The sequence below is a fragment of the Triticum dicoccoides genome, chromosome 3A (genome assembly GCF_002162155.2).
Source record: "Triticum dicoccoides isolate Atlit2015 ecotype Zavitan chromosome 3A, WEW_v2.0, whole genome shotgun sequence".
NCBI classification, from domain to species: Eukaryota; Viridiplantae; Streptophyta; class Magnoliopsida; order Poales; family Poaceae; genus Triticum; species Triticum dicoccoides.
This window is the reverse complement of record NC_041384.1, coordinates 715559122-715586308: the sequence shown is the minus strand read 5'-3', so window position 1 is coordinate 715586308 and position 27187 is coordinate 715559122. Positions and strand designations below refer to the sequence as shown.

At 48.7% G+C, this 27187-nt stretch overlaps 1 long non-coding RNA gene across 1 annotated transcript; it reads right to left on the bottom strand.

Moving 5' to 3' along the window:
* Nucleotides 1-3192: 3192 nt before the first annotated feature.
* On the bottom strand, nucleotides 3193-3914 carry LOC119270416. Its single transcript, XR_005134098.1, has 2 exons — nucleotides 3676-3914; nucleotides 3193-3595 (listed from the first exon to the last, which is right to left on the bottom strand). It is a non-coding gene; the product is annotated as an uncharacterized LOC119270416 (long non-coding RNA).
* Between the last annotated feature and the right edge of the window lie 23273 nt (nucleotides 3915-27187).

The following is a 27187-nucleotide window of genomic DNA, read 5'->3' as shown; positions in this document are numbered from 1 at the left end:
TGCATTATGCTCACGGGGGCATTGCGACCATCATCGTCGAGGATGAGAAAAAGAAGTAAGTGGCAACATGGTGAGCCATTGTCGCTAGGTGGGATGCGTTGCAGGCGGGTCTCATACAAAGAGTTCGGGACGACTGAAACATCAATGCGTGAATGGACAAAGATTCCCTCCACTCTAACAATATCTCCCCTGACCCCCTGATCGTCAAAGTACTTTCTGTTTGTGGAAGCTTTATTGTCGAAGCACCTATGTTTTTTAGAGATGGGAGAGCTAGCTAGTAGTTTTGATTCTTTTTGCTTGTTTTTCGAGACAATTTTGATGCTTTTGTTGTTCAGCATGTAATGCGGTCAGCTAATGGTCCAGCGCACTTGTGCGACAAGCATGCTTGCAGTTTGCCTGTGTCTGAAAGCTAGCTGCTCGAGACACCTAGCTTCCTGACTAGTAGCCTTCGTTTGAGTAAACTCTAAATATTCCCGTCGAAATATTAACAAAGTATTGTATGTTTCCATACATAAGGTCATCTAATTCATGGCAACACATTACCACTATTGTCTGTTTCACGTATTGTCACAGTAGTGGCATACCACACTTCCTTAGCAACATGTCCCGTATGTCATATACATATACTTTTGTCAAATCTTACTACACTTGTGACCTAATTTATTCATCACACTTTTTATGGCATGCCACAACTTAGTAACAAAAGTGCGGTAAAGTTCGTTTAATAACCAAACATGTCCATAGCGCACACCTAGAGTAAGCAAGTAAAGTAAACGTGTTGACCCAAAACAAGCTCCCCGTAGAAACTGGCAAGAAAGAACGGCATTTCCTATTTAGCGCTGCAGGCATCAGTTATAGCTGTTTCCGCAAACCGGCGCCTGCAGCCGCGTTAGCTGGGCCTGGCCCATCTTTTCCTTTCCTTCCTGTCGTGAGGACAAAAAAAAAGGAGCGCTTTCAATTGGAATCGATCCCACAACCTCGCTGTTGTTTGCCTCACGCACTAACCACCCCACTACCTCGCATTAGTTGCTAATTTTCTGCTTCTTCGCCATTTTCTTCTTATAACTATTCCTTTTTCCTTTTTATTTGGAACGATTTTGTTATGTTTTTTGTTTTTTTCTTTTTCTTTCTTTTCGGAACGTTTTTTATTTTTTCTTTTGCTAATTTGAAATAACGTTTTTTTTTAAATTGTTGAACTCTTTTTCAAAATCGGTGAACCTTCTTTCACAATCGGTGAACTTTCTTTCACGGTCGATGAACTCTTTTTCAGAATCGATGAACTTTTTTCTAGTTCGATGAACTTTTTTTCTAAATTGATGAACTTTTTTCAAAACCGATGAACTCTTTTCACAATCCATAAACTTTTTTCAGAATCGATGAACTTTTTTCAAAATCGATGAACTTTTTTTCCAAATTGATGAACTCTTTTTCAAAACCAATGAACTCTTTTCACAACCCATGAACTTTTTTTCAAAATTGATGAACTCTTTTTCAAAATCCGTGAACTGTTTTTTGAAATCAATGAACTTTTTTCAAAATCAGTGAACTCTTTTCCAAATAGGTGAACCTTTTTCAAAATTGATGACCTTATTTCAAAATAACTTTTTCCCCAAAAACAATGATTTTTTTGGTTAAAATCGATGAGCTTGTTTTTTTAAAAAGAATAAAAAAATTATATTTGTTATAAGGTAACGTTTTACTAAAGGAAACATTAACTAGGACGGTTTTCTTTGTAGTACGCAGAAGAGCTAGGATGGTCAAGTGGTTATGGCGACTGCTGATTGCGTCGTCAACTGGGCTGGAAGTTTGATGCTCAAGGATGGATAATTGGGCTGGAAGGAGAAGCTCCAGCCTTAATTTAAGCGATGCCATCGTATGCTTTGTACCCAATCTTTTTTTTATAGGAGCTTTGTACCTAACTTTTTTTTTATGGGAGCTTTGTACCCAACCTGATCTTGTGTGATCAGTTGACAATTAAAATGATCTTGTGTGATCGATAGGGACGCGGATTGTCTGACGTACGGGCTCACACACTGACATGTGGGCCCAGACCCACCCGTCAGTGACCCAACGTGAGGGGTCGTACGTTAGGGGATTCGGCTCCGATCGATACTAGCGAGCACACAAATTGACTTAGTTTGTGCCCTTCGCTGGCTGAACTAGCCATGTGTCTTCATGTCTCTCGGCTGATTGTTTTGTTTGTTATAGGAAGGAAGAAACTAGTTTAAGTACAGCCTGCTCAACGGCATGGTGCATATATAGCTTTCACGCCTGCATGCAAAACAAACTCACGCTTTTTTTGGGATATATACTTATTTACGACCAATATTTTTCTTGATTGCAGTCAGTTAATTAATAGTATTTGCTTGAATTAATGCATTGCATGTGAAAGGGGATGTACCTCAATTGGTAGAGCGCTAATCAATGTGGAATAGAGGCACAGGGTTCAATTCCTCGCATCTCCAAATTGATTTTTATCGCGGTTCACCACCCCCCACACACACACTTTTTGAGGTGGTGTCGCTTTTTTTCCTCCTAAATTTAATCATCCGTCGATAAGAAAAAAGGGCTATGCGATTGAGCATGGGCTGATTCGTCGGCCCGTGTCGCCCACTAAAGTGAGACAGCCAGCAAGTGGAGCCTGCGGCCTTTTGTCATTCCAGTTTTTTCCTTTTTCTTTTGGCAACTAATAGGCCCCGGCGCACCGGCCTAATCATTCGGCCGGTTCACTTTCGGCCGTCTGATTAAGTCGTCTGCAGTCGTATGATTACGATTGATGCAGTGTCTGCCGCACGAGCAAGTACGAAAAAAGATCCCCTGTCTCTCATCGCTCCCCTTTGTCTTGCCGGGTCACACGCTCTTCGGTTGCCGAACCTCATCAACCGTCCTCACCGGATGTCCTCGTCGTCGGTCGCCGCACTCGCTGCCGAGCGCCGCATCTCACCGCTGGTCGCCGTCTGCATTTGTCTCTGACTCCATGCATGCAACAGCTGTGGCCTGCAATTGCAGCTCCGATAGCGACGGTTGCAGCTCCAATGGCGACGGGCCCATCGCTCGCCGTCGACGCTCAGCATCGGCACGCTCGCCATCGTCAAAATCGCAAACAAAAAAGGTGGGTTGGTTCCAGCAAAATTGAAGAACGGTTGTAGCACAAAAATACACTGGTTCCAGCAAAAAAATCCAAGACGATGGTAACAAAAATAATGAATGTTTGTTCCAGCAAAAATCAAAACGGTCATAACAAAAAGAAATTATGCTTGCAACAAAAAAAGAAAATGGTTCCAGCATACTTGTCGTTCCAGCAAAACTATGAACATCGTCAATGGGGTTGTAGCAAAAAAAATCGCTGTTTCCAGCAAAAAAAAACTGCTGGTTCCAACAATGATGGATCACCGCCGTGGCCGTCGCAACACGGCTATCGCTGGCTCCAACATTTTGTTTTGCTGGTTGCAACTCCACCGGCCTACGGTTGTAGCTCCGCCGTGCCGGGGTAGCAGCATCTCCGCCACGAATCACATCGGTGGTTGGTGGTGGCCGCCCCGCTTGTAGCCCCGTCCTCCGCTGCTTGCAGCACCCCCCGCTCGCCGTCCCCTACCTAGAAAAAGAGGGCATCAGCAGAAGGTGCGGGCGCAGCAGTCGAGAACGATGGCATGCGCGCCATGGCGACGAGCTCACCTGGGCAACCCATAGTGACGAGTGAATCCTGGCTGTGCAACTCCTTCCTTTGCAGCAGCTCTGAAGAGTGTGGTGCGGGCGCTCTCAATAGCCATTTGTAGCTCAGGGTAGAGGAGGGAGGAGTAGAGAGAGGAAGGAGATGAGCAAGATTGGGGCTGCCGCTCCCATGGCTGGCGATGGAAAAAGAAATGGAGGAAGAGGGATGCGGGAGGAGGAGATAAGGATGAGAGGGCTGGGCGGTGCTAGGACCCATAAAACAAGTGGCCAGGGACGTTTTTATCGTACAATGCACCAGCGACCGGTCCAAGCGTTGCACCGGCGCGCCGCACAGAAACGTTTCCTTTTTCTTTTTGCCAGACCTTAAGGTTCTGTCCAAGACAATAGTAGCAGCAGTGGACTGATAGCCTCGCCCAAAAAAAAAAAGCAGTGAACTGATAGTACCAAAACTTTCCCCTGATACAGTAACTTCAGCAGCGACTTTGGGCGATTTGCCCGCGACAGGCGTCATGCCGCTTTCTTTTTCTCCTGATTCTGTCTTCTATTCCATATCCTTCCTTGATCTTAGTTTCTAGCTTCCTCCATGCTCTCTCTGGTTCCCACTTCTCCCCCACTCAAGCTTTCTAGTCTCCGGTGTAATAAAAAGAAACGATGGCTGGAAGTCAATTCACTGTGTGCGATCTGCAGCTCGGGTGATGAAGACTCCTTCCATACGTTTTGTATGTGCACAAACGCAAGAACTCTATGGCGGGCCATGACTGCTCTATGGACGTTACCTGATGCATCCACTATCAAACCGACTGGTCCAGATTGGTTGATCCAATTTATTTGCGAAATTGATGAGTCTACAAGGGTGCGACTGCTGATGCTCTTCTGGAGGATATGGCATGTTAGAAATGAACTTGTTCCTTCCAAGCCTGCACCCCCCGTGGATGTCTCGGTCAGGTTCTTGTCAAGCTACCTATCTTCATTGTAATCTATAGCAATTCGCCCGGATGATGACCATGTAAAGGGAAAAAGCTCTAGTTCAGTTTTGCTTCCCTCTCACATCACGTACATGCAGTAACACCCCCATTGACTCAGTACCATGGACTCCTCCGGTGATTGGACGTGTCAAACTGAACACGGATGGCTCCATTCTGGACGGTGTGGGTGGTACTAGTATGCTCCTCCGAGATCACCTCGGCGCCATCATTTTTAGCTCTTGTAGGCATATGTTCTCATATGCAATGACGTGCTAGAATCCGAGATTTTATCAATCAGGGAGGGAGTAATGCTTGCACTACAATGGAGCAGTCTACCAACTGATATTGAATGTGATAATTTGGAGGCAGTGAACATGGTCAGAAGTGGAGACACAAACAGATCGAAGTATGCTTTTCTTATAAGAGAGATCAAAGATAGCATGTCCGAACGTAGTTCTTGTATTACTCATATACGCCGCAGTTGTAATTCTTCTAGTCATATTATAGCAAACTTTGGTAGGACCCAATGCTGTACTGCCGTCTGGCTTGGATCAGGACCTGATGTCGTTTTGGATGCGGTTATCCGTGATTGTACCCCTTGATTCAGTAATACAAGAATTATTTCCACAAAAAAAGCTTTCTAGTCACCCTTCCTCATTCATTGTCTTTCTTTCCATTTTTTTTTCATACCTAGTTCCTTAATTTTCACCGAGGTATTTCAAATCATGCGCCAAGCGCCCTAGGTGGGGATACAGGAACAGAGGATCACGGGTGGGAGGGCGGACGCAGAAGATTAATCGAAATTAGATTAATCCATCTCAAAGTTGTATTATAAATGGTTGTGAAACTTGAACGAGTGTACAGTTTAGGGTTGTAAAGTGAACCCTAAGACAAGTTCAGGTTGTAGTATAAACTTCTTTGAAAGGGCATTTCCCTACTTTATGTTTTGGATAATGATGACAACCCTTTGTGGTCTAATCGTGTGCTATATGTTTCAGGTTCTCGATGCTTAGGCTTACATCGGATTGCTATTGCCTCTCGAAGGAAAAGATCGAAGACGTGTCCTCTACGCTTTTATTTTCTTTGGTCGTAGAGTATCCGTACTATCAAGAGGGAATCCTCATTAGGAAGCTCTGGGGGAATCAGTTCACGTACACTTTTCTCACCCTCTCTTTGCCTTCCTCAGGTGTGTGTGTGTGAGAGAGTTTTCCTTGCCTCTTCCCCTCTTTCCTGCTCACTGTTTTTGCCCAGCGGTTGTACCGCTCTCTGGAGCGGTTGTACCGCTGGGTCTTGTTGCTCACCAGTGGTGCTCGAGCGGTTGTACCGCTGCCTCCGGGCAGTGGTACCGCCACCATGCTCTGCAACTGCTGGGGCGGTGGTTCCGTCCATGCACTGCTCAAGTACCACTCTCGCTTCTGGTTTGATGCGGTTCTTGGGCGGTAGTGGCCCGGTTGGTCCGGTCATTCCACGATGACCGGTACCACCGGTGGTCCGAGCGGTTCTTCCGCTCAGAACTTAGCCGCCCAAGAGCTCAAGGCCATGCGGTTGTTCCGGCCAGGCACCGCCCAAGTACCGGTCAAGCTCCTGTTTTGATGCGGTGGTTGTGCGGTAGCCAGGCGGTTAGTCCGGTTATTTTTCTCAACCGGTACTACCGCCCGCCTGTCCGGTTGTACCGCTTGGTAGGGTTCTGCAGTTAGACCATGAGTCCCGGATGTACCGGGACGAGGACCAGTTGTACCGCTGCAGTGCAAAAATCGCAGTAACGGTTGGAAATGTGGGGGGACTATTTAAGGGAGCTTCTCCCACCTACTACTCCTACCTTTGACCTCTCTCACTCCACCATTAATGCCCTTCAAGCTCTCTTGCCCGATCTCTCTCTTTAGCCACTCAAACTTGTTGATTTGCTAGGGATTGAAGGAGGAGACCTAGATCTACACTTCCACCAAAGGATATTTGCTTCCCCCATACTTTCTTGTGTGGATTTTGTTACTCTTGGGTGTTTGAGCACCCTAGACGATTGAGGTCACCTCGGAGCCTAATACCATTGTGGTGAAGCTTCGTGGTTTTGTTGGGAGCCTCCAATTAAGTTGTGGAGAGAGCCCCAACGTTGTTTGTAAAGGTTCGGTCGCCGCCTTCAAGGGCACCAATAGTGGAATCACGGCATCTCGCATTGTGTGAGGGCGTGAGGAGAATACGGTGGCCCTAGTGGCTTCTTGGGGAGCATTGTGCCTCCACACCGCTCCAACGGAGACGTACTTCCTCTCAAAGGGAAGTAACTTCGGCAGCACATCCTCGTCTCCACTGTCTCCACTCTTGGTTATCTCGTGCCTTTATTTAAGCAAGCTTACTTGTTTCATATCTCTTGCTTGCTTGTGTACCTATCCTCGTTGCATCATATAGGTTGCTCACCTAGTTGCATATCTAGACAACCTACTTTGATGCAAAGTTTAAATTGTTAAAGAAAAGCTAAAAATTGTTAGTTGTCTATTCATCCCCCCCTCTAGTCAACCATATCGATCCTTTCAATTGGTATCAGAGCCTCGTCTCTTTATTAAGGACTTTACCGTCCAAATAGTATGATTGATACCGTAGACGGTGTGGAGGAACACTCCGGTGTGAATCCGATCTTGTCTACGGGAGATGGGGGAACTTCGGTCTCTCGTGAGGAGTTCAATGTGGCCTTGGAGACATTGAAAACCTCCATGACAACCGAAGTAGAAAGCATGTTTACTAAATTTCTTGAGGGGCTTAAACTATCCACCGCACCGTTGAAAATGGGTGATCCCGCCAACAAGGTGACGGATGCTATCCCCGACAAGGGGGAAGCTAGTAGTGAAAAGGCTCCTTCTTCTAGTGGCAAGAATGGCACCGGCATCTTTGCCCATATGGAACCACCACTTGTTTATGGTGGACCGGTTCCTTCCACTCATTTGAATCATGCCGGTCCTCCCCCTAAGATTGTGAAAAATGAGGATTTTGATTCTTGGGTTTACCGCTTTAAACGTCATTTAAATCATGTGAACACTAACCTTTGGAGAATCATTGAAGAAGGTTTCTATCCACATGATCCAAGCAACTTCACTCCTCGAGACGCCGCGGACAATCAATTCAATGAGAATGCTCTCTTCATCATTCAAGATGCAATTCCACCCGAAGACCTACCTCATCTTCGTCCCTTTGCCTTGGCCAAAGATGCATGGCATTGTGTCGTGTCTCTCTATCGGGGAAGCGCAAGCATTCAACGCTCCAACTATGAAGTGGTACAAGATGAGGCCGATGAGTTTGCAATGAAGGAAGATGAAGAACCTCGTGAGCTTTATCGGAGAGTAACCAAACTCGCGGTCTCACTATGAGATCACGGGAGCAAGGACACGGATGACAATTGGATCAAGCGCAAATTCCTCAAGGAAATGATGCCCTACCACAAGGCCATGTCCTCCGTCATTCGTCAAAGACCGGACTTCCACACTTTGACCTCAAGCGAAGTGTTGGATGAGTTTGTGGCCATGAACATTTTGGACAAGACCGCCGACAATGCGGTGCTCCGTTCTCAACGGGCAAAGAAGCCTAACCTTGCCTTGAAGGCCAAGCTCACCGTGGAAAAAGAAGAAGAGGAGAGCAACCCCGAAGATACGAAGTATGCATATCATGAACACATGGCACTTGCTTCAAGGCAATTTTGGAGCAAGAAAAACTCGAGGCCCAACTTTAGCAAAAACAACTCGAGTGGCACAAGGGGCAAGCAACGTGTAAGGACTTGCTACAATTGCGGCAATGTGAGTCATTTCATTGCGGAATGCCCGTATGAGAAGAGGGAAGACAATGGTGGCAAACTCATCCGAAAGGACAAGGCCAAGTCGTTCCCCAACAAGAACAACTTCACCAAGAAGACTCCACCCAAGGCCTTGGTTGTGCAAGAAGAGTACAATGAGGATGATGACGATGATGAAGATGATGAGTCGGTTGCCATGGCCTCCGTTGCCATTGCAACAACGTCACGGGTGTCTCTCTTCGACTCACCCAACGAGAGCATCACCGCCAAGTGCCTCATGGCTAAAGCCACCAACAAGGTAACCTCCAACATCAAAACTACCATCATTAATCATCCTTCCCCAACAGATAGCATTAATGAATTTGAGGGAGCTAATGTGGAGGCTAACGAGTTTGAGGCCTTTATGGGCAAACTCAAGGGAAAATCCAAGAAGCACTTTGTTGCTCTCTTGGAACAACTTGGTGAGGCCAATGACATGATCGAGGCTCACGAAGACACCATCTCTAAGATGGAAGGGCATAGTCGTGACTATGCCGATGAGATTTTGGATCTTTCCAATGCTCTTGAGGAAGAGCGTGGTCTTCGTTTGGCTCTTGAGGAGTCACACAACGTTGATCATGCTAAGTTAGAGAAAGATTATGATCATGCCCTCGTTGTTTCTCGTGTGCTAAATTCCGAGAAGGCCAAACTCGGGGTTGATCTTGCTAGACTCAAAGAGGAGTTTTATATACTTGACAAGGCCCACAAGGCCTTGAAGGGTATTCACGCTAGTCTCAAGGAGTCTCATGATCAACTCCAAGTGAAGCTAACTAAGGAGAAAGCAACTTTTCCTCATATGGTTTTAATTGATAATGCAAATGCTACTAACCCGTGTTGTGAGCATATACATCTTGTTGAGGAAAATGCTAAGTTGAAGGTGCAACTTGAGAAAGGTCTTGCGACTTGCATACAAGGCAAGAAGAACCTCAACGATCTCTTGATCAACCAAAAGGGAGGTGTGGCCAAGGAAGGGGTTGGGTACGTCCCCAACTCCAAGAACAAGAAGAAGAATGACGAGACCAAACGACCTCCTCCCCTCATGCAAACCTTTGTGAGGGAGGGAGAGAGTGTCCCCGAGGAGAATAAGAAGAACAAAGTCAAGAAGGGCAATGTCACCTCTCCCAACAAAGCCGGCGATTTTAATCCTTCTTATGTGTTATGCCGTGCTAGTGATGGGCATGTTTATGCCAAATTTGTTGGTTCTCTTAATGAGTACATTGAATGGTCTATTTGGGTTCCTAAGACCCTTGTTACTAACATCAAAGGACCCATTACAAAATGGGTACCTAAAACCAAGCATTGATCTCTTGTAGGTGTTTGCTTCCGGTGGTGGATCATGGTTGCTCGATAGCGGAGCTACAAATCATATGACCGAAAGCAAGGACTTGGTGGTGGACGTGCACAAAGTTCCATCTATGCCCACCAATGTCGAGTGGGGTGACGCCTCATCTTCTAAGGTATTGGGACTTGGCAAGGTGGTCATCTCTCATGATCTCACGATCGAGAAGGTCATGCTTGTTGAGTCCCTTGCATACAATTTACTTTCCGTTCATCAACTTGCAATCATGGTCTTTGCCACTTTCTTTGATATCGATACCGTGGCCCTCTTGTGGAGCAAGACTCTTAAAGTAGCCTTTGTTGGGCATGTCGAGAACGGTCTATATGTGATTAACTTTTCGGAGCGACTCACTAAGACCGCGACATGCCTAATGGCTAAAGTTGATGTGGGATGGCTTTGGCATCGCCATTTAGCCCATGTCAATATGAGATCTTTGCAAAGTCTCCTCAAGGGGGACCATGTCCGTGGACTAACGAATGTTAGTTTTGCTAAAGATCGTGCTTGCAGTGCCTGTATCGAAGGAAAGCTACATGAGAAGGCTCACCCTCCCACGACTATCATTTATTCAAAGAGGCCTTTGGAGCTCCTTCACATGGATCTCTTTAGGCCTCCATCCTTCGACAGTCTTGGAGGTAGGAAATATTGCTTGGTGATTGTGGATGACTACTCAAGGTACACGTGGGTGTATTTCTTCAAGAGGAAGAGCGAGACCCAACAAACCGTCATTGACTTTGCAAATGAAGCACAACGTCAACACAATGCAAAGATCTTGACAATAAGAAGTGACAACAGCACCGAGTTCAAGAACTACACCTTGGATGAATTTCTTAGTGATGAGGGAATCAAGCATCAATATTCCGCACCATAAACCCCTCAACAAAACGGTGTTGCGGAGAGGAAGAACCGGACGTTGATGGATGCGGCAAGGACCATGATGGCGGAGTTCAAGTCTCCGTACAACTTTTGGGCCGAAGCCATCAACACCACGTGTCATGCATCCAATCGGCTCTACCTCCGCAAGGGCTTGAACAAGACTCCATATGAGATACTCACCGGTAACAAGCCCAACCTCAAGTACTTCCGGGTATTCGGGTGTAAGTGTTTCATTCTCAAGAAAGGTGTTCGGTTGTATAAATTTGAGGCTAGAGCTCATGAGGGCATATTTGTTGGTTATGCTACAAACTCTCATGCTTACCGTGTCCTCAATAAATCCACGAGACTTATTGAGGAGACGTGTAACGTGGAGTTTGATGAGAATAACGGCTCCCAAGTGGAGCAAAGTGGCACTTGTGATGTAGGTGATGAAATTCCTCCTCAAGCCATAAGAAGAATGGGTGTTGGTTTTATCCTACCCATTGAGGAACCCCTTGTGGCCGAAGGAGAAGGACAATGCTCCACTCAAGTGGAGCCATCACCAACCCAAGGCCCACACGCTTCCGAAGAACAAAGTGAAGGCCCTCGACCTCATGAACAATACCAAGGGCAAGATCATACTCAAGACGGTGTTGACACACCAAGTGATGCCCAAGGTCAAGTTCTCTCCCCCAAGCAAGTTCAAGATCAAGAACAAGTTCATGACAGCGCTCAAGATGATCAAGTAACCGCTCCTCAACACACCACCGAGGAGGAATTAGAGTGTCGTGCTGCCAAGATTGCATCCAAGCTCTCCACCAAGGATCATCTCATGACGAATGTGCTTGGAAGCTTAAGAAAGGGGGTAAGCACTCGTAGACAATTAGCAAATTATTGTGAGCATCACGCGTTTGTCTCATGTGCGGAACCCCACAAGGTCTATGAGGCGCTAGAAGATCCGGATTGGCTCAATGCCATGCACGAAGAACTCAACAACTTCGAGCGCAACAAAGTGTGGAGATTGGTGCCAAGGCCAACGGGGAACCACAATGTCATTGGAACCAAGTGGATATTCAAGAACAAGCAAGATGCCCATGGGATTATCATTCGCAACAAGGCTCGTTTGGTAGCACAAGGCTACTCCCAAGTCGAGGGTATCGACTACGGTGAAACCTTTGCTCCCGTTGCTCGTCTTGAATCCATTCTCATGTTGATTGCATATGCTTCTCATCATAACTTTAAGTTACAACAGATGGATGTGAAGAGTGCTTTTCTTAATGGTCCCATTAATGAATTGGTTTATGTCAAGCAACCCCCCGGGTTCGAGGATCCCTACTTTCCCGATCATGTGTATCAACTCGATAAGGCGCTCTATGGCCTTAAACAAGCCCCATGTGCATGGTATGACCACCTTACCGAGTTGTTACAAGACCGTGGTTTTGAAGTTGGGCTAATCGACCCCACTCTTTTTACTAAGAAGGTCAAAGGGGAGTTGTTTGTGTGCCAATTATATGTTGATGATATTATCTTTGGTTCTCCTAACAAAGCTTTCAATGAGGAATTTGCCGCTCTCATGACCTCAAAGTTCGAGATGTCCTCCATGGGAGAGTTGAAGTTCTTTCTAGGGTTCGAAGTGAAGCAAAGAAGAGAAGGAACCTTCATCAATCAATCCAAATACACTCAAGACATGCTCAAGAGATTCAAGCTAAGTGACGTCAAGCCGGCTTCCACTCCGATGCCCACCAAGTGCCAACTTGACTTAGATCCCAATGGTAAAGTGGTGGATCAAAAGGTATATCGTTCCATGATTGGATCCTTGCTTTACCTTTGTGCATCTAGACCGGACATCATGTTGAGTGTGGGAATTTGTGCACGGTTTCAAGCCGCACCTAAGGAAAGTCACTATGTGGCGGTCAAACAAATCTTTCGATAGTTGGCTCATACCCCAAACTTTGGCTTATGGTACCCAAGAGGATCAAACTTCAAGCTTGTAGGGTACTCGGATTCCGATTGGGCGGGAGACAAAGTGGATAGGAAGTCCACTTCCGGAGGGTGGCAATTCCTTGGTTGCTCTTTGGTAAGTTGGTCTTCCAAAGAGCAAAGTTGTGTGTCTCTCTCGTCCACTGAGGCGGAGTATGTTGCCGCCGGTAGTTGTTGTGCTCAACTCCTATGGATGAGGCAAACTTTAAAGGATTACGGTGTCACTTGTGACAAAGTGCCTCTTTGGTGTGACAATGAAAGTGCCATCAAGATCTCTCTCAATCCGGTGCAACATTTCAAGATGAAGCATATTGAGATCCGGTATCACTTCATCCGGGATCACATTAGACGAGGAGAGATCGAGCTCAACTATGTCAACACTCATGACAACCTTACAAATATTTTCACGAAGCCCTTGGATGAAGCAAGATTTCGCGAGTTAAGGCATGAGCTAAATATCATTGATTCGAGCAATGTGGCTTGAACCCTTGCACACCCTACCACGCTCAATTTGTTGTGTAGTTTAGGTGTAGGCATGGACATAGGGGGAGTGTTGTTCTCTCAATGAACTCTCCCTCCCCCCCCCCATTATGCATAAATTGATCGTGTCTTTCACATTAGCCATATTTGATGGTACTTGTGTTTCAAAGACGAGTTTTGGTCATGGACCCAAGGATAATTCTTCGTGGTGCCATACCAATTGACTCAAACATAGGTGGCCTCGGCCACCGTCCTCTCTTCGGGAGGTTGGAGTTAGCCTTGTTGTTCTCGTGTTGTTTTCTCTCTTTCTATCTTTGCTCGTTGTGTTAGGCTCTCCTAGGGTGTTGTTTCTCTCCTGTTTTGTGCCCCTTCTTCCTCCCTTTGGATTGCACTCATTTGATCTTGGCTTGGGTTTAGATGGTCGGGCGGTACAACCGGTACCACGAGCAGTTCTACCGCTGGTACCGGGTTGTGCCGTCCCAAGGGTCTCCATTCGGTGCTTGGGCAGTTCCACCGCACAAACCCACGGTAACCCACGTCCGGTACTACCGGTTGATGCCGTGCGGTACTACCGCTGCCTCCCAGGCACCGGAAGTACCGCCTCCATCCACCGGTCTGTACCAGACGAGCGGTACAACCGCTCCCCTAAGCGGTTCTACCGAGGCGTGTGTACGGGCCTATATATACTCGACGGGGCTGAAGGGTTGTCTTTTTCCCTTCGTCTTCGTTCCTCTTCTTTTTGCCCTAGCCGCCGGCCACCTCTACCCCTGCCCCGGAGTGCGTCTCGCCCTTTGGATCCTTGGCTCTCCGTGGATTCTCTCCGTGGAGGCCTCCCGATCTCTTCCCATGGATGGTGGTAATGCCTCGTGTTCTTTACCTCTAGATTTTTAGGGTTCTTCCTTGTCTAGGGCTTTACTTATCTTTCCGCGTTTAGTGTTCGACCTATGGCTTAGAAGAGTTCTTTGTTAGCCTCCTGTCTTGTTTGCAACACTTAGAATTCGGAATATTACTTGTGTGATTCGTATGCCTCGGTTAGATCTATCTTCCCTGGTAGTGCCACTGTCAGCAGTTCTACCGTCCCTAGGGGTACAACCGCTAGAGCGGTACTACCGCCCCTACGGGCGGTACAACCGCTGGAGCGGTACTACCGGCGGAAGATCCGGTACAACCGGAGTATATCAACCACTAAGCACTGTTCTATCTTCTCTGTTGTTGCAACTTGTTCCTTTTCTGCTAGTGGGTGCAATCCTCTCATCCTTGTTGGGTTTTTGTGTGTTCTTTTCGTGTGTGTGTTCAGGTGGCTCTAGTTTTCGCTCTGCTCCTCGCAAGACCAAGAAGAGGGCACGAAGGACCTTGCACCTAGTTGTGTCTGATGATGAAGAAGAAGTTGTGATTCCCACCAAGCCCACTCGCCGTGAAAAGTCTGCAGCTGCTAAGCAACATGTGGTTATGCCGTTGCATCGTTGGAAAGCCAAGGATTGGGAAGCCTTCCGATCAAAGAATCCGTATGAGGTTCCTATTGCTCCCCGGTGGACCACTGTTCAGTTCCGGAATGAGATGCAAGTGCGGATTGTTCATGAACTCTTTGAGCACAACAAGAACAGATATACCAAGCAGTGGACAATTGATCTTGACCATTGGAGAAACAACTTGGAGTATTTTGGTGAGGCGCTAGCTCTCTGCGAGGAGTTTGATCTTGTCAAGCTCATGTCAGTCAACTGTGACTTTGATGTTCAACTCGTCCATCAGTTCTATGCCACGGTTCATTTTGGGGAAGATGATGCGCGCACTCTCACCTTCATGTGTCGCGATGAATTGTTTCACGTTCCTTGGAGGGCTTTCTGCAATGCTATTGGGTACGAGGATACCGGTCTGGAAGGAAGGGGTGGCATTCGTCCTCATGATTTTCCTGAGTCCATGCTTAAGGAGAAGCTTGCCCCTCTGTACATTCGGGGCCGTGGGATTATTGGAGAATCCAAGGATTTGGAGAAGGTCTATGACATCATGCACCGAGTGTTCCACAATGTGCTCTTGCCCAAGGTGGGCAATCAAGATGAGATTCATGGCTATCTGGTTGATTTGATGGTTGCTATGAAGACCATGGTGGGGACAGGGGCAACGTTTGATGTGTCAAATTGGATGTGGCATGAGATGTACAACATGGTCATCTACCGTAAAGTCCCAATCTACGCCCCGTTTGTCATGTGCTTTCTGAACTCTGTGTGGGCTGTTCGTTGTCCTGGAGAGCTCCTCACTTCTCTAGACAACCTCACTGTTCATGAGGTCAAGCTCCTTAAGAAGAAGAAGCATGCCGAGCCTCGCTTCCCTGAAAATGCTCCTGAGGATGTCTATGCTACTTCTGACGATGAGGACTTTGAGCTGGAGCCAGGGGCCAAGCCTTCGTGGGTGGCCAAACTTACTGCCAAGGTGAAGAAGACCTTTTGTCTCCAGGCTGACATCCAGAAGAAGATGTAAGAGGCACATGTCAATGAGAAGCTTGCACGGCGTCGCCAAATTGCAATGATGAAGCACCTCAACATGCAGGTTCAGAGTGGCTCTGAGAAGAGCATCACCCCAGAGGAGCGTTGGATCTCTACCCATAGCACCTGGACTAATGATGAAGCCCCTCCCCAGCCATCATCCTCGCTCGCAGCAGCTGACAATGCCATGGAGGAATCTGATCACGACGACGATGACGACTCTGATGATGAGGATCTAGATGCGACCGAGGAGTCAGAGGAGGACGCCTGAGCTTTGGGATGCTAGCTTTGCTCTTTTCCTTTTTGGTGTCTTGATGCCAAAGGGGGAGAGGGTTCTATAGGTCTCGGGATTTGCATGGGTTCTATAGGTCCTGGATTTGCATGGGTTGGGTTTCTCGTTTCCTCGTGTTTCTCTTTAGTGTTGAACCTTGTTCGTGGTGGTTTCTTGTTGTGTGTGAGACTTATGCTACTCCTCTTATTGCTATCAGTTCGTCGGTTATTATTATTATTATTGTTATTATTGCTATCTATCCGTTATGTTGTCTCTCATATTATGTGCTCAGAGTGGTGAGTCTATAAAATCTAGGGGGAGTCTAGTCCTGAAAGTGTGCCCATGCTTTCTAACAGCTAGTACTTGTTGGGCCACACATTCAAGGGGAGTTCCGTCTAGATTTCATTGACTTATCTCTTGCAAATCATGTTGTTGTCATCATCCACCAAAAAGGGGGAGATTGAAAGGGCATTTCCCTAGTTTATGTTTTGGATGATGATGACAACCCTTTGTGGTCTAATCGTGTGCTATATGTTTCAGGTTCTCGATGCTTAGGATTACATCGGATTGCTATTGCCTCTCGAAGGAAAAGATCGAAGACGTTTCCTCTATGCTTTTATTTTCTTTGGTCATAGAGTACCCGTACTATCAAGAGGGAATCCTCATTAGGAAGCTCTGGGGGAATCAGTTCACGTACACTTTTCTCACCCTCTCTTTCCCTTCCTCAGGTGTGTGAGAGAGAGAGAGTTTTCCTTGCCTCTTCCCCTCTTTCCTGCTCACTGTTTCTGCCCAGCGGTTGTACTGCTCTCTGGAGTGGTTGTACCGCTGGGTCTTGTTGCTCACCAGTGGTGCTCGAGCAGTTGTATCGCTGCCTCCGGGCGGTGGTACTACCACCATGCTCTGCAAGTGCTGGGGCGGTGGTTCCGTCCATGCACTGCTCAAGTACCGCTCTCGCTTCTGGTTTGATGCGGTTCTTGGGCGGTAGTGGCCCGGTTGGTCCGGTCATTCCACGATGACCGGTACCACCGGTGGTCCGAGCGGTTCTTCCGCTCAGAACTTAGCCGCCCAAGAGTTCAAGGCCATGCGGTTTTTCCGGCCAGGCACCGCCCAAGTACCGGTCAAGCTCCTGTTTTGATGCGGTGGTTGTGCGGTAGCAAGGCGGTTAGTCCGGTTATTTTTCTTAGCCGGTACTACCGCCCGCCTGTCCGGTTGTACCGCTTGGTAGGGTTCTGCAGTTACACCTTGAGTCCCGGTTGTACTGGGACGAGGACCGGTTGTACCGCTGCAGTGCAAAAATCGCAGTAACGGTTGGAAATGTGGGGGGACTATTTAAGGGAGCTTCTCCCACCTACCACTCCTACCTTTGACCTCTCTCACTCCACCATTAATGCCCTTCAAGCTCTCTTGCCCGATCTCTCTCTCTAGCCACTCAAACTTGTTGATTTGCTAGGGATTGAAGGAGGAGACCTAGATCTACACTTCCACCAAAGGATATTTGCTTCCCCCATACTTTCTTGTGTGGATTTTGTTACTCTTGGGTGTTTGAGCACCCTAGACGGTTGAGGTCACCTCGGAGCCATATACAATTGTGGTGAAGCTTCGTGGTTTTGTTGGGAGCCTCCAATTAAGTTGTGGAGAAAGCCCCAACCTTGTTTGTAAAGGTTCGGTCGCCGCCTTCAAGGGCACCAATAGTGGAATCACGGCATCTCGCATTTGTGTGAGGGCGTGAGGAGAATACGGTGGCCCTAGTGGTTCTTGGGGAGCATTGTGCCTTCACACCGCTCCAACGGAGACGTACTTCCTCTCAAAGGGAAGGAACTTCGACAACACATCCTCGTCTCCACTGTCGCCACTCTTGGTTATCTCGTGCCTTTATTTAAGCAAGCTTACTTGTTTCATATCTCTTGCTTGCTTGTGTACCTATACTCGTTGCATCATATAGGTTGCTCACCTAGTTGCATATCTAGACAACCTACTTTGATGCAAAGTTTAAATTGTTAAAGAAAAGCTAAAAATTGTTAGTTGCCTATTCACCCCCCCCTCTAGTCAACCATATCGATCCCTTCATTCTCTCTATAAAAAGGACAAATTGTCTAAAAGCTTGTGCTATTTTGAAGGTATATGTGTCGGAATCATGACGATGTTTTCATAGTGTTTTAGAATTACTAGCAATGTGCTCGTGTGTTGCCACGGATCTTTTTTTGAACCGAACCAGCAGGAGCTCTGCCATTGCATTAAGAGGAGGGAACAACTGTACATCAGCTGAAGATCAGCTTACAGAGAAGGAGTAACCAAAACAGGCAAGAGGGCCATGAACAACCCTGTCACCTAACACCTAAGCCTAACCCCCACATGCCTCAACTAAGAGGCGAAAGTCATCACTAGCAAGCCTGGCAACATCAGCTGCCGAAGTGCACTTTCCATCGAAGATTCTTCTGTTCCTTTCCAGCCAGATGTTCCAAAGAGCAAAAGATGCCATGGAGAGCGAGTTGTTCCTTGTTTTGTTGGGCTTGAGCTGGAGCAAAGCGCCCCACCAGGAGTTCACCGAGGAGGCAGCCAACGTTGTAGCTGTGAGGTTGGCATGGGTAGCGCTCAGCGAAAGCCACACCTGCCTCACATAAGGGCACTGAAAAGAGAGATGTGCCGCTGTTTCAATCACCAAGTCACATAGTTTACAATTTGGATCATGTGGCCATCCGCGCAATAGCAATTTGTCCGCAGTCCAGTTTCTGTTCTGAAGCAGAAGCCAAAGGAAGAACCTTATTTTCCTATCCGTTTTCACCTTCCAAACACTGGCCATCTCTGGTTGGTGCAAGCGCCCAAGGAACTGTGCGTGGTACGCAGATTTGGCCGAGTACGAACCATCAGCCGACAGATGCCAGGCAATGCTATCTCTGGAGGTTGATAGTTGCACATTTTGGACCTTCTCCCAAAGTCCCAAGAATTGGTGGATTTCCTCGTGAGAGTTCATGCGCATTAATCCTCTCATCCAGCAACCATTGTGCAAGGCGTCTTTAACCAGGCTGTTTTTCTTTAAGGCCAATCTGAACATCAAAGGAGCTACCAGAGCCGGGGACTCGCCGTCCAGCCATCTATCCTTCCAAAACTTGGCCGAGCACCCATCCCCGATGGTGATCTTAGTGCAAGCCTGGAAAAGTGCCCTATCAGAGTCATCACAAGGCACCGGAGTCCCCTTCCATGGTCTTTGAACATAGTCCAACTCCATCCACAGCCAGCGCAAGCGAAGAGCTCTACCAAAACAGTTTAAGTCCTTGATACCGAGACCCCCAGTCAACTTCGGAGCACACATTTTTTTCCAGGACACCATGCATTTCCCTCCGTGGGCAACCTCTTCGCCAGCCCACAAAAAGCCCCGCCTCAGCTTGTCAATCCTCTTCATGAACCAAGCACTCAGATCAAAGGAGGTAAGGATGTACATGAGAGTTGCTGTGAGGACAGAATTTACAAGCAAGCACTGTCCCAGCTTTGTCATGAGCTTCCCTTTCCATGGCTGCAATCGCCTAGCAAGTTTGTCCAGGGTAGGCTGCAATTCAGCCCGGGTTGGTTTCCTAATACTCAGAGGCAATCCTAGGTAGGTGCAAGGGAGGTTTCCAGAGATACCCCCAAAGTCAGCCAACAAGCTAGGCATATCAATTTGCTCGCATCTAATGGGGTAAGCGACAGTCTTGAGCAGGTTTGTTTGCAAACCAGAGATGTCACCAAACCTCGAAAGAATGGCCTGCACCCCCACAATGTCCTCTTGCTTAGGATTAATGAACAAAGCTGCATCATCAGCATAGAAGCTGACACGCAGACGAGCAGCTCTGTTGCGAATTCGGGAAAGGATGCCCAGATCAGTGGCTTTGGAAAGGAGCTTTTGGAGTGGGTCAAGAGCCAGAATGAACAACATTGGCGACAACGGGTCGCCCTGCCGCAACCCACGCTTGTGTCTGAAAGGTTTCCCAGGAATTCCATTGAGCAGAACCCTAGAGGAAGAGGTGGCCAAGATCAAGGACACAAGGTCTCTCCATTTTTGCCCAAAGCCATAGGCCCGCAACACCTCAAGCAAGTAGTCCCAATGCACAGAGTCAAAAGCTTTTGCTATATCCAATTTCATGAAGAGCATGGGAGTCCGCTTCACATGTGCCTCCTTAATCACGTTGCGAACAAAGAGGAAATTGTCATTGATGCATCTTTTTTGATGAAAGCACTCTGGCTGTGGGAGACAATACTATCCAATTCAGGACCCAATCTGTTGGCCAATATCTTGCAAAGAATCTTCGCAATGCTATGCATCAAACTCAGGGGTCTGAAATCCCCAGCAGTAGCAGCCCCGTCCTTCTTTGGGATGAGCACAAGGTGGGCAGCGTTCAGCAAATTCCAAGTGTCCCCTTTCAGGTCAAAGATCTGTTCCAACGCCTTCAGCAAATCAATTTTAACTAGATCCCAACATGCTTTGAAGAAATTACCAATGAAACCATCTGGACCAGGCGCCTTTTCGCCATGCAAAGACCATATAGCCACCTTGATCTCCTCCATGGTAACCTGGCAGTCCAGGTGCTGCAGCTGCGGTGTGGGGAGCTCGAGGAAGCTCTCATTCAAGCAGAAATGACACGGCTGCATATTACCCAGAAGGCCCTGAAAATGATCAAAGAGGATCTTTTCTTTTTCCTTGTGCTCAGATTTTGCCCCCTACTGCCCCACCAGTGTTGGAATATGGTTTTTACGCCTCCTCCCATTTGCCCTCAAGTGGAACAACTTTGTATTGGCGTCATTGACTTTGATCCCAAGCAATCTGGACTTCTGCCTCCACCTGATTCTCTCAATAGCCGCGAACCCTAGGAGCTTAGTTTTTAAGGAAGCTCTCAGGTTTCTCTCATCAGAGGAGAGATCTTTGTCCTCTTGGGCCACATCAAGTTGAAAAATAACTTCATTGGCAATGTCTTCCTACAGTCTTCTAGCCTTTCTTTTCTCCTTGTCTCATTTCTTAAGAGTATTGGCCGTCCTGGTGAGCTTTGTGTGAAGGACCCTGATTGCGTCTTGGGAGTGAACATGCTTGTTCCAGGCCTGAGAGACGATCTGAGGGAAATCTTCCGATTTAAGCCAAAAGGACTCAAATCGAAACCCCTTGTACTTTTTACAATCCATCTTCTTTAGGACCAGGGGGCAATGGTCAGAGACAGAAGAGGACGCAGGAGACAATTGTAAGTGGGGAAAAGCCAGCTCCCACTCCTTGGACATGAGCATCTTGTCGATTCTGGTGTGGGTTGCCTTTTCCTTTTCATTGAATCACGTGAAACTCCGCCCCAACAAAGGTAGTTCTCGCAGATCCAGATCAGCAATCACAGCTTTAAACCTACCAATCATCCTCAAGTTCAGTTTATTGTTGCTCTTATCTTCTGCCCGACAAATCATGTTGAAATCACCAACAATGAGCCACTCCTCCTTAGCAACCAATTTCAAGCTCCTGAGCTCTTGCAGAAATAAAATTTTGTCCACCTCCAGCTGCAGTCCACAGACATTGGATAGGTACCAACAACGGTTGTCAGCTCTGCAGGTAACGGTGCCGGACAGGGAGAACTGAGCAGGTGCCAACCCATCAGCAGAAATCGTGAAATCCGAAGAGCAGGCAATGAGCATCCCACCCCTGGTGCCATTTGCCGGGTGGAAGATGAAGTTGTCTTGAAAGCGGGCACCCAGAGTTTCAGACACCAGTTTTTTTGTCAAAAATAGCCAGCTTTGTTTCTTGAAGGCAAATGATATTACAGCCACAATCAGATACCAATTTAGCAACAGCCCCTCTCTTTGCCGGGTTGCAGAGGCCCCTAACGTTCCAGCTCACAATAGACAGCTCCATATGGAAACCAAATCAAACTCAGCATCACACCAGCAACATCCAATCTTTGCCTTCCAACAAGTTGTAACAGCCAACGGCCACACCAGCGCCCAGAACAGGGGAACAATAAATTTTTCAAACATTGGGAAACATAGGGGAAACTCAACACACATCAACATCAACCAGCTCAAGCCTGAACCACCATCGGCAAGGAGTCAGCAGAGCCCTTCTTCGGGCTGGCAGCGTCTACAAGGGAGGAGATCGCCTTGATGAAGAAACCGGGCAGCGCCTGCTTCTAGAGGTTGCGGTAGCGCTGCAGGTCTTGGGCGCCAGGCGAGCCTTCAGGTGGGAGGAGCCCCCCTTCTTCATGAGCACCAGTTGTGCTTTCTCCATGGACGGAAGATTGCAGGAGGGCTTCGCCGCAAGCCTGCCACTGGATCTGGTGGGCAGCAGCTCCGCGCACACATGGCCTTTCTTCTTGGAGCGCGGTCCGACCTTCGTTGGCGGAAGAGGGGAAGGGGAGGAAGAGGCCGCCGGGGTTGGAAGGATTGACGGCAAGGCGGCGGAGGCCATGTTGATGAGGAAGGATTGCAGAGCATCCGGTCGATTTGGGAGGGGGCTGGTCATCTCCACAGGTTCTGAAGCGTGGCTTAGTTCCTGTGAAGCGTTGCCTTCCACCAGATTGTGGCCCATCTCCACCGCCCCAGGTTCATGGCCCAGCTCCAAAAGGTGAAGGCCCGTCACCAGAGAGGCCAGAGGCGGCTCCACTGGGACGGAGCCCATCTCCACTCTAAGCCCACCACCGCCCAAGGACAGCCGCACCTCTTCAGCCAGCTGGGCCAGCTTGCTAGCCCCCTCGTTATCTTACACTGACTCAGCACCCCTACCGGCTATTGGGAGCAGAGAGAAGCAGATCAGATCTTGCACCATGGCCAGCTCAGCAGGTCCCATCAGCTTGTCGTCGTTCTCAGACCCATGAACCAGCGCAAGAGGTGGTCCACAGTCCATCAGGCTCTGAGTCTGCACCGTCTGGTCGGCCAGGGGCAGCAAATGCAGACTTACGATAGAATGGGAGGCAGTCATACTGGGATCCTCGGACTGCAGCAACGCTCCATCCCCAAACTGTGTGGTCAAACCATACAAGGTAGTACACTTCTCTCCCGCACGCGTCACCACCAAAGCCTCCGCAGCAGCACACTGGGCACCCACATCTGAGCCACTCTCAGCCAGACGCGCCTGCACACCATGCATCGGCTCATGGCCCGCCACAGCCTGGCCAAGCAGAGCAGCAGCAGCGACAGGGCCAAGCAGCACAGCATCAGATCTCCTCTCTCCTCCATCCATCATGGCTGCCGGACGAAGATGCCGTAGACCGCAAGATGTGCTGACTGCCACCGCCACCAGCAGGCGGTCGATGGTCACCAGAGGCGCGATCTCCAGTACGACCATTCCGGCCGCCCCCAAAGCTACTACTCCCACCGCCGCCAGCGCCGCCGTTGCCGTCTCTGTCCTCTGGGAAGCGCAACCTAGAGTGGACCGGATCCCGAGAAGGAGGCGGCGGAGGAAAAGTGTCGTCATCGTACTCCAGGTTCCAGCGGTATCCCCAGGTTGCCGGCCCTCCGCTGGAGGAAGATCCATCAGAAGGGATACCGCTAGCATTGCTGTGGGAGTTGTTGTTGCTATCAGGGCTGCGGCCAGGCTGAGCAGAATAGTCAAGAACCCTGTCGAGGTGAAGCCGGACCGGATGGGCCAGCATCTGCAGAGGCCCTTGCCTGACCGCCGGCTCAGCTAGGATGCCCAGCTCCGGGAAGTGCATGAGCGGCGACTCCACCTCGATTGGCTCCTCAAGCCAAAGGATGCCGCGGCGCGCCAGGTGGTTGACATTAGCCATCCACACCCAAAGCCGCAGGCAAGCAGTTTCCTCCTCGCAATTGGTGGAGTGGTCGATGGAGTCGATGAGACCCGTGCCGGCGAACAGGGGGGTCGCCGAAGCAACGTCCCATGCATGGTCCGGCACACCCTCGATGCAGATGCGCACCTTGAACGGTAGAGGAGCAGCCACCGCACGCCTGAAGCGCGTCCAAGGAGCCAGCAGGAAGGAGACGCGCCCCAACACTAGGGGGCCCTGGGCCCCCAGGGCCAGGTTCCTCGTGGCTGGGTCGGAGAAGGTGAATAGGAACTCCCCCGTCGCACGGAGGGTGACCTTGACGGCGTCGTCCGCGATGCGGAAGTACGAGGCCACCGCCCTTTGCACCTCCATCAGCCGAAGATCCGGCCTGAAACCCACGACGACAGCGACGACCGCATGCCGCATGAGTCTATGCTCCGCATCCGCCATGGCCGCCGAGAGCGGCGCCACAACGAAGACCTCCATCCTCCTCTCCCCTCCCGGTGCCTCCATGGTTCTCCTGGGTAGGGGAATGCGGTCTTGAGTTGGGCGGGAAGCACCACCAGCAGTGGGAACGAGGGGAGCTCTGCCAGAGGCAGGGGCGACTGGAGGCGAAGGAGCAGCCGGGGAATGCGACTTCCTGACCGGGCACCCCCAAGCTTTATGACCAATCTCGCCGCAGAGAAGGCAGCAAGCAGCGTTCCGGCAAGAGGCAATGCGATGGTAAGGAGAAAGACATCGAAAACACTTCCCCTTGGCCTTCTTAAGAAGCAACAGCTTGAGCTCTGAAGGCGGGGCATGATGGTTGTGACGCATTGAAGAGCGAGGCCGCTGCCTCCTGCAGACCTGGGTCCAACCACCGCCATCAATGGCGTCGCCAGGCGCGTCCTCACGCCCCCCCACGCAGGCAGAGGCCTCCATCCCGCTAGGGCATGGCACGGAGATCATCGACCTGAGCCTAGGCCGAAGGGCAGTAGGCCCCCCCCGTCGCAGGCGCCATTAATGCTTCCCGAAAGGAAGCGGACCTCACCGCCGGTGGGCAAGCCCCCTCAACGACACGCACGGGGACAAAGCCAGCAGGGAGTGGAGGAGAAGGGGGGAGGGAGGACGTAGAGGTAGCGTCTGCCATGGCAAAGGGCGGCGAGGGCGCACGCCGCCGAGATGGCGGCAGCACGAGCAGGAAGCAATTTGGTCTAGCTTCTCTTCATTGCTTTGTGAACGGCTGTGTTCAAAGTAGAATAATACATGTTCACAAAACTGAAAGAAGACCACTCTAGTTTTGGTGTGTACATATAACAACTAAAACTATATTTGGTTTCATTCAAAATGTATTCCTCGCGGCTCTTTTAATGAGCTGAGGGAGGGATGTGGCTAGTTAGTACTAAGGGGTTTTCTACAAATTGGTGTAGTGAAGTGAGGTCTTGTTGCAAAAATGCCAAAACTTTATTCACAATCGTTAGATGCAGATCTGATAGTCAGAAAAGATGAAGGGCAGGCACATCATAATCACCAACTGAGTCTTTTATACTCCCTCAGTTCCTAAATATAAGTATTTCTAGAAATTCCAATATGGACTACATACGGAGCAAAATGAGTGAATCTATGCTCTAAAATATGTTCATATACATTCGTATGTAGACTGTATTGGGATCTCTACGAAGACTTGTATTTAGGAACAGAGGGAGTAGAAGTAGAGAAGTGTTTTAGATTAGGCTATCAATACATTGTGTATGTAAATGTTGTCACCCTCTGCTCTAGGGTCCACTCCCGCCAGGATGTAAATTGTGAGCTTGTGGCACCCTCTAGAAACGAATGCTCAGTACGTACCTTCAAGATAAGTTGGCGTGCTTCGATCGATATTCAAGATGAATGTTAGCTGTGGCGACAAGTACTATTGTGATAAGGTGAGGAGGTACCTCTCATGCAAGCATAGTACCTCCTCCAAATATAGTTTGTCTCACCAATTTTGCTCCGCCGGCAGGCAGCAGCCAAGGTTTTGGTTACCAGTCAAAATTTCAAGATTTCCCATGGTTACCGCGTATTTCCGTGCCCCTGGGTAAATCCCTACACCGAGCAAAAAATACCAATTATTTGAACTTTTTAAATTTGAACGCTCGATTTATAGTAAAGTACATATGTTCTAATTAATGCCATGAGAGTTGGTTCTGACGTGTTGGTAGCAACCTAGTTCCTGTTTTGAGAGGTCTTTGGTTCGAATGTTGGTTCATTCACTTATTTAAATTAAAAATTCAACTATCAAAATCGTTCAAAAATATTCTTGGTATTTCTCGGTAACCGTGGTAACCGCGTTTATCAGTCCCCCTCGGTAAAATTGCCTTATTCTGTAACCAAAACCTTGGCAGCAGCAGACCAACTCTCTCTTAGCTAATGGAGTGAGACAAATCTTTTGTCTCCACTTACCCATAAGGACACCATCAAGCTTAGATGTTTCAGCCGCTCACTTGTTTTGGAAGCACAGGCTTCAGTATTTCAGCCGCTCACTTGGATCACTACGCCAAGGAAGCAAGGAGAATTAACAATAAGAAGCAATAGAACTTGGAGGGGAACGCAACAAGGCCGATCCATTTCTTGAGCTGGTGCGTAGTGCAGGGTATCTGTATCTCTTACTGGTTAGCCTGCTACCCACAAATCACAATCCATGGCTGAGATGGTAAAGTCGGTCATTGTTGGGGAAGCAGTTAGCCGGATTATTTCTGGTATTGCCCCCACCAGCAAAGACGAGGACAAAGCAGATGAAGAAGCGTCAGGAGGCGGTGGCCTAGAGAGGCTCGAGATGGCGCGCATCAAAATGGAGGCCGCACTCCAAACGTGCAACAAATGGCATATCACCGACACGTCGCTCCTCCGTTGGCAAAAGAAGCTCAAGCGCACTGCCCAGGACTGTGACGACGTAGCGCGCAGATGCAGGCAACTTTCTCGGGAAGAAGAAGAGGAGGAGCAGGTTGTAAGGAAATCCTCATTTCCTAGACGGATGGCTCATGCGACCAAGGTGTTCATCTCCTCTTTCGTTGGCCGCGACAATGATCATCGCTCTGCGGGGAGTGCCACCGCCGCTATTGTTCGAAGATTCGAGAGGCTTGCGGACGGTGCTGATGAATTTATCAGATATGTTCAGCTCGGCGGGACACCACGTCAGAACCTGTTCTTCAACCCTCTCATTGGGCATATCTTCACAGGCAAAATGATTGTGTATCAGTTGTTGCGTCCTGGAGGTCAGTACCATTACTTCCGTATACGGCCAATCAATTTCCAGGAGCGTGGGCTGGAGGCCTTTCTATCCTTCATGTACCAAGATTCTAAGGTGCCCAAGAACAGTTTTTGTCTTGGGGTCACGCTGCGTCTGTCTGAGAGTACAGACATAATCGGAACCATAGTCAAGTGCTTGCGAGTTATGACGCCTCACTTCAACTCTACGACCGACCTTGTTATCAAGGAGATCACCCATCTCCCTACGCAAGATTTCTCCTATGTTGCACACAAGAATCACTGGGTCCACGTCCACAGAACTTTGTCTGAATGGTTCCGTCCAGATCCATTATGTTGTCAAGGATTCGAGCATGACGTTGTGCCTTCTTGCCATAGTGGCAGCGAC